The 10,971-nt window shown below is 44.4% G+C and overlaps 1 protein-coding gene across 1 annotated transcript in view; it reads left to right on the plus strand.

The window, feature by feature from the left end:
- LOC130294342 (pleckstrin homology-like domain family A member 2) overlaps positions 1 to 9,830 on the plus strand; it is a 30,662-nt gene extending 20,832 nt beyond the window's left edge. Inside the window, exon 2 of the mRNA XM_056543981.1 lies at positions 9,173 to 9,830. The gene's annotated coding sequence lies outside the window, so the exon portion shown is untranslated. The remainder of the gene's footprint in view (positions 1 to 9,172) is intronic.
- The last annotated feature ends 1,141 nt before the right edge of the window (positions 9,831 to 10,971 follow it).

A 10,971-nucleotide genomic window follows, 5' to 3' on the forward strand; every position in this document is an offset into this window, starting at 1 on the left:
GTGAACATAGCCTTAGATGCATGGTGACAGGAATGCATTTGCAACTGAGTCTTATGCATTGACTTTGTACACTGGCATTTATGCTCTTTATGAATTCAAGCTCTAGTTTACGGAGCAAATCCATCACATTGTGGATTCCTCACGCATTAGTCGATTTAGACTAGTGTCCGGTCCTGATTTTACCTGGTCAGCTCCGGCTCAAGCTGACGTCACACGCCATCTACACGAGGCAAGCTCCATCTACCCAGCGTGTAGTCTCTGGCTTCCAAGTCCAGCGGTGAGGAGATTGATACCATCAGCGCCTGCCAGCGCTTGGTCTCCTGACAAATTTCCAACAGCGCCTGCCAGCGCACGGCCTCCCGGCGAATCACCATCGGCACCCGCCAGTGCCACTAACCTGGGACGACCAACACCGCATAAATACCTGGATCTTGAAAGATAAAGCCACAGCACTATCTAGGACCGTTGACCGCCATCCGGACACGGGAGCTGACACAGCCACATCACCCAGGACCGGTAACAGAGTATCCACTTTAATTACCATATAAAAGGACACTTATACCTTTACAATACTCTAAAGACGATATATGAATCCATCAGCATAGAGCTATTCTATATGCCAGTGACACATATTTTTATAATAGTTTTATATTCTAATTCTATATATGTAATTTTGTATACCTATTATAAGTGTTTTTTCTCACAAGGGCCCTGTGAGGAATAATGCACTATACATTTTTAATAAATAACCATTGAATTATTATTGGAGTACGACCCAGTTTTCTATCATTCATATAATTAAAATACACTACCTTGGAAGGTCCGGGCAATATATTTCTTTTTCACATATTCTATTATTTTTGCAACTGTGGTATAGTTGCATGCCCTGTTGACCTCAGGTAGTATCCATACACCAATTGTGAGCTGCACTTGCACCCCCCTTTTTTTTCTTTCTTCTGCATTTGCAACTGAGCCCAGTTTCCATAGAGCTTCAAGTTACACCTTATTATAGCGATACATGCAGGATCCATCAGTTTTTTTGTTTTGATTGGCGAATCTATTGAGAGACATGGGAGTTCACATATCAAAACAGAAAATGCATGATAAAAATGCAAGAAAAACCTGCGAGGTGAACACAGCTTTACACCCACTGTGTGGGTAATGGTAGGTTTCAGACTTTTAGTATGAGTACTATGGGGTTAATACTGTAGGAGCTCCAGGGTTGTCAGCTTGTTTAGAGCTCAGATTTGACTTTGCTAACACTAAGGGTACATTCCCACACGGCGTATTTGCTGCGTATTTGCTGCTGCATATTTTATTTTCTCTGTTGAAGTCAATGGGTAGGAAAATACGCAGCACCAAATACGCAGCAAAATATGCCACGTGGGCATGCACCCTAAGGGTACGTTCCCACACGGCGTATTTTGCTGCGTATTTGCTGCGTATTTGCTGCTGCGTATTTTCCTACCCATTGACTTCAACAGAGAAAATAAAATACGCAGCAGCAAATACGCAGCAAATACGCCGTGTGGGAATGTACCCTTAGAGTGCTTTCACACCATGTTTTCAGCCTACGGCTGCCGGATCTGGCCGGGGGGGGGAACCATGCGCTCCCGGACCGGTGCTGAAATCCATTGACTTTAATGAGTTGACCGGAGTCACCGTTTGACTCCGGTCGGCTCATTTTCGACCCGTATCCAGTTTTCTGACCAGACCTAAAATCGTCGTAAACTACGGTTTTAGGTCCGCTCACAAAACCGGATACGGGGCAGAAATGAGCCGACCGGAGTCAAACGGTGACTCCGGTCAACTCATTAAAGTCAATGGATTTCAGCGCCGGTCCGGCTGGGGTACGGGAGCGCACAGTTTCCCCTCCCCCAGCCGGATCTAGCAAAAACGTGGTGTGAAAGCAGCCTTATCCAGATGTAATACGTTCTGAGCAGCCTCAATGTTATCACCTTCTCCTAGACAGGACAGACACAAGTAATAGAGGCAAACAATAGGCTCTGGGATCTTTATATCTAAACCCCAGATAGTAATTCTGACAGGATCATCAAACAAAGTGAGGAAGAGCAGATACTGTGTGAAGCCAGGGCTCAGGATTCCAGACCGACATCTCTGATGAACGATTTGTGTCTCAGGTATCACGGCTTTAAGTACAGCGGTCCCTCAAGTTACAATATTAATTGGTTCCAGGACAGCCATTGTATGTTGAAACCATTGTATGTTGAGACCATAACTCTATGGAAACCTGGTAATTGGTTCTGAAGCCGCTAAAATGTCATCCAAAAATAGGAAAAGGTGAGGATTAAAGATAAATAAGTAGATAACTAATACAGATAAAGCAAATCCTTATATATAAAAGTAATAAAGATCTGCTGGGAGCTGTAATCACTGTCTATTTCAGTGTTTCCCAACCAGGGTGCCTCCAGCTGTTGCAAAACTACAACTCACAGCATGCCCGGACAGCCAAAGGCTGTCCGGGCATGCTGAGAGTTGTAGTTTTGCAACAGCTGGAGGCAACCTCTTTGGGAAACACTGGTCTATGTAGAGGACAGGAGCTTCATCGGGGTCCTGTACAGAACACACAGTGTCCTAAAAAAAAGTAAAATGGAGCCGCCCTCATCTGATGCCCAAAGGAGCAGCTAACCCTGGTACAGGTAAAGAGTACACAACATGTAATACCTTCCTGTACTGTAGGGGGCGCTACCAGACACCAGTCAGTGCATGCACAGGGGTTTTACCAGTGAAATATCCATTCTGATTGGTCGGTTCTTCCAGCCATTGACACGTTTCGCAGATTCCATAGCATTGTATGTTGAGTCTGGTTTCAAGATACAATGGTCCAGAAAAGACTATTGTATGTTGAAACTATTTTATGTTGAGGCCATTGTAAGTTGAGGGATCACTGTACTGACATTAAGGGAAAGGCCAATGGTTAAAAGGCTTAAAGCAATAAAGGGGTATTCCGGTAGAAGAAAAAAAATGTTTTTAATCAACTGATGCCTCAAAGTTAAACAGATTTGTAAGTAATACAATGAAGAAAGTGTGTATGCACTCACCACTCAGCGGAGACAGGTCGGTAAGACAGTCCGGTAGACGGGTAGCTGGGTCACAGCATCAGCGCAGGTGTGATGGCGCTCAGAGGCTCTGAGCGCCATCACACCTGCGCTGATGCTGTGACCCAGCTACCCGTCTACCTGACTGTCTTACCGACCTGTCTCCGTTGAGTGGTGAGTGCATACACACTTTCTTCATTGTATTATTTGGATACTTCACCCTTTTGTATGCACCCCGCAGGAGACTTGTACCCAGGTTGTTGATACCGTGCTGCAGTATTAAGGTGATATTACCTCTTGTGTGCCCTCTCCCTTCCTGCCTAATCACTAGTTTAGATTTGTAAATTACTTCTATTTAAAAATCTTAAAGGGTACCTCTCATCAAAAAAACTTTTGATATATTATAGATTAATGTATGCAGAATAACTTTACAATTGCATGTTATTAAAAAATATACTTCTTTCTATTTAATTTTCCACTTTGAAGAAATGACCACTAGGGGTCTCCCTACCAGTCCTGGCAGAAAGCATTTCAGACTCATGCTGGAGTCCTAAACACTACGAGCTGCCAGTCTGCTTTGTTCACAAAGGAGAACACTCAGAGCTGCCAGCCTGCTTTGTTCACAGCCTGTTTGGCTGTGAACAAAGCAGGCTGGCAGCTCTGAGTGTTTAGGACTCCAGCATGAGTCAGAAATGCTTGCTGACAGGACTGATCGGGAAAAATACAATAGAAAGAAGCATATTTTTCATTAACATGCTATTGGAAAGTTATTGAACATTCATTAATCTAAAATATCTCAAACGTTTATTTGATGAGAGGTACCCTTTAATCCTTCCAGTACATATCACCTGCTGTATGCTTCACAGGAAGTTATAGTTATTTCTGGAGTTCTTTTCTGTCTGACCACAGTGCTCTCTGCTGCCACCTCTGTCCATGTTAGGAACTATCCAGAGTAGGAGCAAATCCCCATAGCAAACCTCTCCTGCCCTGGATAGTTCCTGACATGGACAGAGGTGTCAGCAGAGAGCACTGTGGTCAGACTGAAAAGAAATTAAAAAAGAAAAGAACTTACTGTGGAGCATAGAGCAGCTGATAAGTACTGGAATTGTTAAGATGTTTTAATAGAAGTAATTTACAAATCTGTTTAACTTTCTGACACCAGTTGATTTAAAAAAAATTGTTTTCCACCGGGGTACCCGTTTAAATGGGGTGTCCAGACCAGAGCTCCATTGTTTCCAGTGGCCGACGTATGCCACTACATGGCTAAGTATGTTGAAGGTATATATCAGGGGATTCTTTAAAAAACAAAACACAAAAAACAAAAAAAACAGTGTGAACATAGTTTTAGTTACGCTAGAAAACCACAGCATAAAGATAACCTTAATTTCGCCACTGAAATTGTTCCACGCAAAGAAAGAATATGTTCATTCTTTGCGCGGAAGTCCGCGAGCACTGCATAGCCATTCAGCAGTGTGAACGGGTCTCGTGGAAACCCATCTACACTAATGTTAAATTCACACCGCGGAATTCCGTAGTGTGAACATACCCTAACAGTGTGAGACCCAAGATGGGGGGTGATGGGTGTTCTTGTGCATGCTAGCTGAGAATAGTAGTCCCATAGGCAAACAGGGTTTATATAGCTAACCTGGTGTTCCCCTGTGAGCCCAATAATCCTTCAATCAAATAAATTGTTCTGGTAATGCCAAGTGCAGGAATAAGACCTCTGAATACCAGGATTACATGAAAACAACATAATCATTTTACTGAATATTCTGTGCAAATCCTAATATAACACAATCTCTTTGGCACAGAGTGGAATATTAAAGTCTTTAAAGCAGATTAAATAATATTTGGTCACTGTCGCTTTAAGAGTTGTTTTTTTTTTTTGGGGGGGGGGGGGGGGGGGGGGGGGGGGGAGACACAGATATACTGAATGGAAAGTCTCCTGTGTGCTTTTTGCACATGTAAGTGAAGTTACTAATGTAGAGATACTTGCAGACAGGATAGGGTCCATTTAGCTCCTGTTTTTCTGTAGAAGGCCTACACAGGTTAGATTACTGTGGTGCCAATACTTGTACTTTTTACTGACTGATTGTGGGGCACAATACCTGGTATGGAAACTTCTGTAACACATTAGGTCACACAGCACTATCTCCAAGCGGAGGTCACTAAAGAGATTAATGTATGCAGTGGGATCCTTGTTCAGCATTATTTCCTTCTGGCTAAAGACAATACTCCAGCTTGGAGATGGAACTCGAGCCCTTTGCCTTCACAGTATAGACTAGAAAAGCCTTCTAGAAGTTTCTGTGCACATTTTAATACAGTGCAATGTACATAACAGTTTTGCACATTAACTCACAGTATCTCCACATACTTATTTATGCAATTTAAGGGGGTACTCCGGCGCTAAGACATCTTATCCCCTATCCAAAGGATAGGGGATAAGATGCCTGATCGCGGGGGTCCTGCCGCTGGGGACCCGCGTGATCTTCCACGTCGCACCCCGTTAGAATCAGGCCCCCGGAGCGTGCTCGCTCCGGGTCTGATTACTAGCGATCACGGGGACGGAGTATAGTGACGTCATGCTCCGCCCCCTCAATGCAAGCCTATGGAGGGGGCGTGACGCCCCCTCCATAGGCTTGCGTTGAGGGGGCGGAGTGTGACATCACACGGGGGCGGAGCCGTGACTATGCTCCGTCTCCGTGATCGGTAGTAATTAAACTCGGCGCTAGCACGCTCAGGGGGCTGATTCTAACAACAGGGTGCGGTGTGGAAGATCACGGGGGTCCCCCGCGATCAGGCATCTTATCTCCTATTCTTTGGATAGGGAATAAGATGTCTTAGCGCCAGAGTACCCCTTTAAAGAAAGTTTTCCCACAGGCACACAACAACGTCACATATGTAGCTGGAGCACAGTTACTGGGACAGTATAACAGCAGTCTTGACTTTATGATCATATTAAAGGAACACAATGGGGGAGATTTATTAAAACCCATCCAGAGGAAAAGTTGACCAGTTACCCATAGCAACCAATCAGATCGCTTCTTTCATTTTTAACAAGGCCTCTGCAAAATGAAAGAAGCGATCTGATTGGTTGCTATGGGCAACTCAACAACTTTTCCTCTGGACAGGTTTTGATAAATCTCCCCCAATGTGTTTTTTCTTTACAGTGTTTTACATGGTAACTAGAAATGAGCGAACTTACAGTAAATTCGATTCGTCACGAACTTCTCGGCTCAGGAGTTGATGCCTTATCCTGCATAAATTAGTTCAGCTTTCAGGTGCTCCTGTGGGCTGGAAAAAGTGGATACAGCCCTAGGAAAGAGTCTCCTAGGACTGTATCCACCTTTTCCAGCCCACGGGAGCACCTGAAAGCTGAACTAATTTATGCAGGATAAGTCATCAACTGCCGAGCCGAGAAGTTCGTGACGAATCGAATTTACTGTAAGTCCGCTCATCTCTAATGATAACCAATGAGTAACAATTTTTTTTTTTTTTAGAAGATCCTTGGAAGATAAAAGCAATGGCCTGATAGGGTACTACGAACACTGTTTCATGTGAGAATTCCTATATACACCAATCTATGTCAGTAAATTTGTGTGGTTACACATATATTGTGTTCATGTTATACACATGTGCCTCCGTGGGCTTTCATTTGTTCTGCATGATGAATGTTTTGGTAGGGTGTGTGAAGGGGCTGAGGGGGACAGCTGCCGGGCTGCTGTCATCTGGGATGAAAGGTGAAACTCCGTTCCAAGGATACAAGGGCTGATAAGACAATTGCGCATTCATTTCCAGATAACACTCCCGCAGCCTCCCCTATGGACGAGCCAATGTCTGTACACACAGACGGCTCATTCATATTAGTGGTTTGGATTGCTTTGTTAGGAATTAACAATGACTATTTAAAGTGGTTATCCAGGAAAAAAACTTTTTATATATATATATATATATATATATATATATATATATATATATATCAACTGGCTCCAGAAAGTTAAACAGATTTGTAAATTACTTCTATTAAAAAATCTTCATCCTTTCAGTACTTATGAGCTTCTGAAGTTCAGTTGATCTTTTCTGTCTAAGTGCTCTCTGATGACACGTGTCTTGGGAACCGCCCAGTTCAGAAGCAAATCCCCATAGCAAACCTATTCTACTCCATGCAGTTCCTAAGACAAGCAGAGATGTCAGCAGAGAGCACTGTTGCCAGACAGAAAACAACAACTCAACTTCAGCAGCTGATAATTATTGAAAGGATTAAGATTTTTTAATAGAAGTAATTTACAAATCTGTTTAACTTTCTGAAGCCAGTTGATATTAAAAAAAAGTTTTTTCCTGGAATTCCCCTTTAAGTTTTGTTTACATACAATCATTTTAGGCAAACACCTTGTATGGAAGTAAAGTACAGAGAGATAAAATTTAGTTTTATTAACACTGGCTATAAAGTCTGAAAGTACAATAAAACTTAGTGTCGTACCATGGTAGGCAAAACAGAAAAAAACAGACTAAAAAAAAAAAAAAAAAAAGCAATAAACTGCAGGAACATAAAAACTGATGAAATACCTATTTTGGCTAACCAGAAAAAAAAAATATCTGCAAGCCTCTGGGGACAGGGGCCACTTTGTAAGGTACAGTATGGTATCCTGCAGGTGGTCAGTCAATTCAGTATATGTGTCAGATGTAGCTCCATAATGTAATTTAAAGGGGTATTCCAGGAAAAAAAAAAATACTTTTATTTATATCAACTGGCTCCAGAAAGTTAAACAGATTTGTAAAAAAAAAAAAAAAATCTTAATCCTTCCAATAATTATCAGCTGCTGAAGTTGACTTGTTCTTTTTTGTCTGGAAACAGTGCTCTCTGCTGACATCTCTGCTTGTCTCAGGAACTGCACAGAGCAGAAGAGGTTTGCTACGGGGATTTGCTGCTTCTACTCTGGAAAGTTCCCGAGACAAGTGTCATCAGAGAGCACTTAGACAGAAAAGAACAACTCAACTGCAGCAGCTCATAAATACTGAAAGGATTAAGATTTTTTTTTTGTTGAAGTAATTTACAAATTTGTTTAACTTTCTGGAGCCAGTTGATATATATATATGGAAATATTCACCACTACGTCAATCTTTTAAAGTCAAGTGGCCTACTTCAGTATACATCAGCTTACCTATTCTCCAGTATCCCAACAAATACAGTGACCCCCCGACCTACGATGGCCCCGACATACGATCATTTCCCCATATGATAGTCTCTCAGAGGCCATCGCATGTTGAAGGCAGCATCAACATGCGATGCTTTTGTATGTCGGGGCCATCGTATAAACGGCTATCCGGCAGCGCAGACTGCTTCAGCTGCCACCGGATAGCCGTTTACGGTGCCCTGTGTGGTCCGCTGACGATCACTTACCTGTCCTCGGGGCTCCGACGCGTCCTCTTCGGGATCCCCTGCATCGTCGGCGCTCTTCATTGTCGTCATCACGTCGCTGCACACGCCGTCCCGTCATCCAATAGGAGCGGGGTGCGTAGCGACGTGATGGCGGCGACGGAGAGCGAGGATGCCGGGGAAGCAGAGGCCTTGCCGAAGCGGCGGGGACACCCCAGGGACGCAGCGACAGCGATGGAGGGCGACATCCAGGGCAGCGGTGACGAGCGGGGACGGTCCGGAGCGGCGGGGACAGGTGAGTATAACCTCCAATAGCAGTGGTCTTCAACCTCCAGACCTCCAGATGTTGCAAAACTACAACTCCCAGCATGCCGGACAGCCATCGGCTGTCCGGCATGCTGGGAGTTGTAGTTTTGCAACATCTGGAGGTCCGCAGGTTGAAGACCACTGTCCTATACTTTACATTGCTCGGATCCCTCAACATACGATGGTTTCAACAAACGATGGTTCATTTGGAACGGATTACCATCGTATGTTGAGGGATCACTGTACCAGCGACATAGCCCAAAAAATTTTATGTGGTTGTTACAGTTACAATGCTAATAGCAAGGCCAATTGTCTTCTGGACTAGGTTCACACTACATTTGGGGATTACACTTGTTGGGACAGTATAAATCAGTCCGCCAATGTATGCCGTTCGTATGACATTAACACATTTTTTTGTTGTCTTTTGTAGGTTTTCTCCTTCCTGTTGATGGGGCGCAGATGAAATGGCTCTGTCTTCTGGCTTTTCCTTTTGTGATGATCCTGAGAAGGAGGTCAGCCAAGAAAAGACTGAAGCTACCGTGGACCCCAATGGCTGACAACAGAACGTCTTGTACCCTGATCCTTACTATGCAGAAGAAAAAGTCCTTGGATAGACTTAGATCTCTCTACAAGAGGAGCATATGATGCCTTGAACACTTTCTTTAACTACTATTTGAGACATTCGTTAATAGCAAGATATATTTACAGCCATCGTGACCAGAAGATGGGGCTCTCTTATTGCCATTTCTTTCCCCGTTCCAGTGTGTTGTGTCTCGCAGAAAGTGGAAAGAGGGAGGTGGTTTTGATGGTGACAAATACAGAGTTGGTGGAGGTGCATTATGGGAAATCAGACAACTTAGTTATTCCACTGTAGAGAAGGTGGAGGTGCAAAACTGGTACCATGCCATCTAGCAACTTCCCTGTCGAGTAGAAGGAGGTGCATTATGGGAATGAATCAGAACGACAGCTCTCCTCCCCCTCTCTGCACCTGGCCTGGTCAGCAGCGTCCCTGACCGTGTGTGTGCACGAAGAAAGAAAACGGTCCAGCACTGGTTTGCAGGTAAAAACAGCTTCTTCTTTATTGGGTCAAATCCAACAAGACAACATAGCCGACGCATTTCGGACCTACACTTGGTCCTTAGTCATGGCAAGTGTAGGTCCGAAATGCGTTGGCTATGTTGTCTTGTCGGATTTGACCCAATAAAGAAGAAGCTGTTTTTAACTGCAAACCAGTGCTGGACCGTTTTCTTTCTTCGTGCATTATGGGAACTCTGACAACCTAGTCACAGTCCTGTGGCTTTTTTTTCCCGCCTTTATGACCTCTTAAAGATGTTGAGCGTATTTAAAATAAAGTATTCAAAATACCAAATGAAATGGTTTTGTTTTTCCGGCAAATACAGATTTTATTGAGAATGACACAAGTCCATGGAGTCAAAGCTGGCCCCATCTCTACCGGGAAGTACCGGCCTGTTGTGTTGTGGTGATCTAGGACATGTTCTTGATTTTTCTCTAAGTCTAGTGTTGTTGCAAAGAGATTGTGTGGATGTAATTCACCATTTACATCAATGTCCACATGCAGTATAAATGCCACTATTAAAGGAGTACTCCGCCCCTAGACATCTTATCCCCTATCCAAAGGATAGGGGATAAGATGTCAGATCCCCGCGCTGCTGGGGACCCCGGGATCTCCGCTGCAGCACCCCGCTATCATTACAGCACAGAGCGAGTTCGCTCTGCACGTAATGACGGGAGATACAGGGGCCGGAGCATCGTTACGTCACGGCTCCGCCCCCCGTGATCTCACGGCCCGCCCCTTTCAATACAAGTCTATGGGAGGGGGCGTGGCGGTCGTCACGCCCCCTGCCATAGACTTGCATTAAGAGGGCAGGCCGTGATGTCACGAGGGGCGGAGCCATGACGTCACGCTGCTCCGTCCCCTGTATCGCCCGTCATTACGCACAGAGCGAACTCGCTCTACACAGTAATGATAGCAGGGTGCCGCAGCAGGGATCCCAGGGTCCCCAGCAGCGGGACCGTGGGGATCTGACATCTTATCCCCTTATCCCAGCAAAGATTGCTGCAACTTTTTTTAAGGACAATTTTACACACGAATAAAGGGTAAAGACCACGATAAATGTCCTCCATTGTGTTTAAATGAGTAGTCCAGTTCAGAAAGTTTCCGTGCTGTAATCTCGGGGCTGCCGACGTATAGAACAACAGACCGGACTC

Source organism: Hyla sarda, chromosome 10, assembly GCF_029499605.1.
Source record: "Hyla sarda isolate aHylSar1 chromosome 10, aHylSar1.hap1, whole genome shotgun sequence".
In the NCBI taxonomy this organism is placed as follows: domain Eukaryota; kingdom Metazoa; phylum Chordata; class Amphibia; order Anura; family Hylidae; genus Hyla; species Hyla sarda.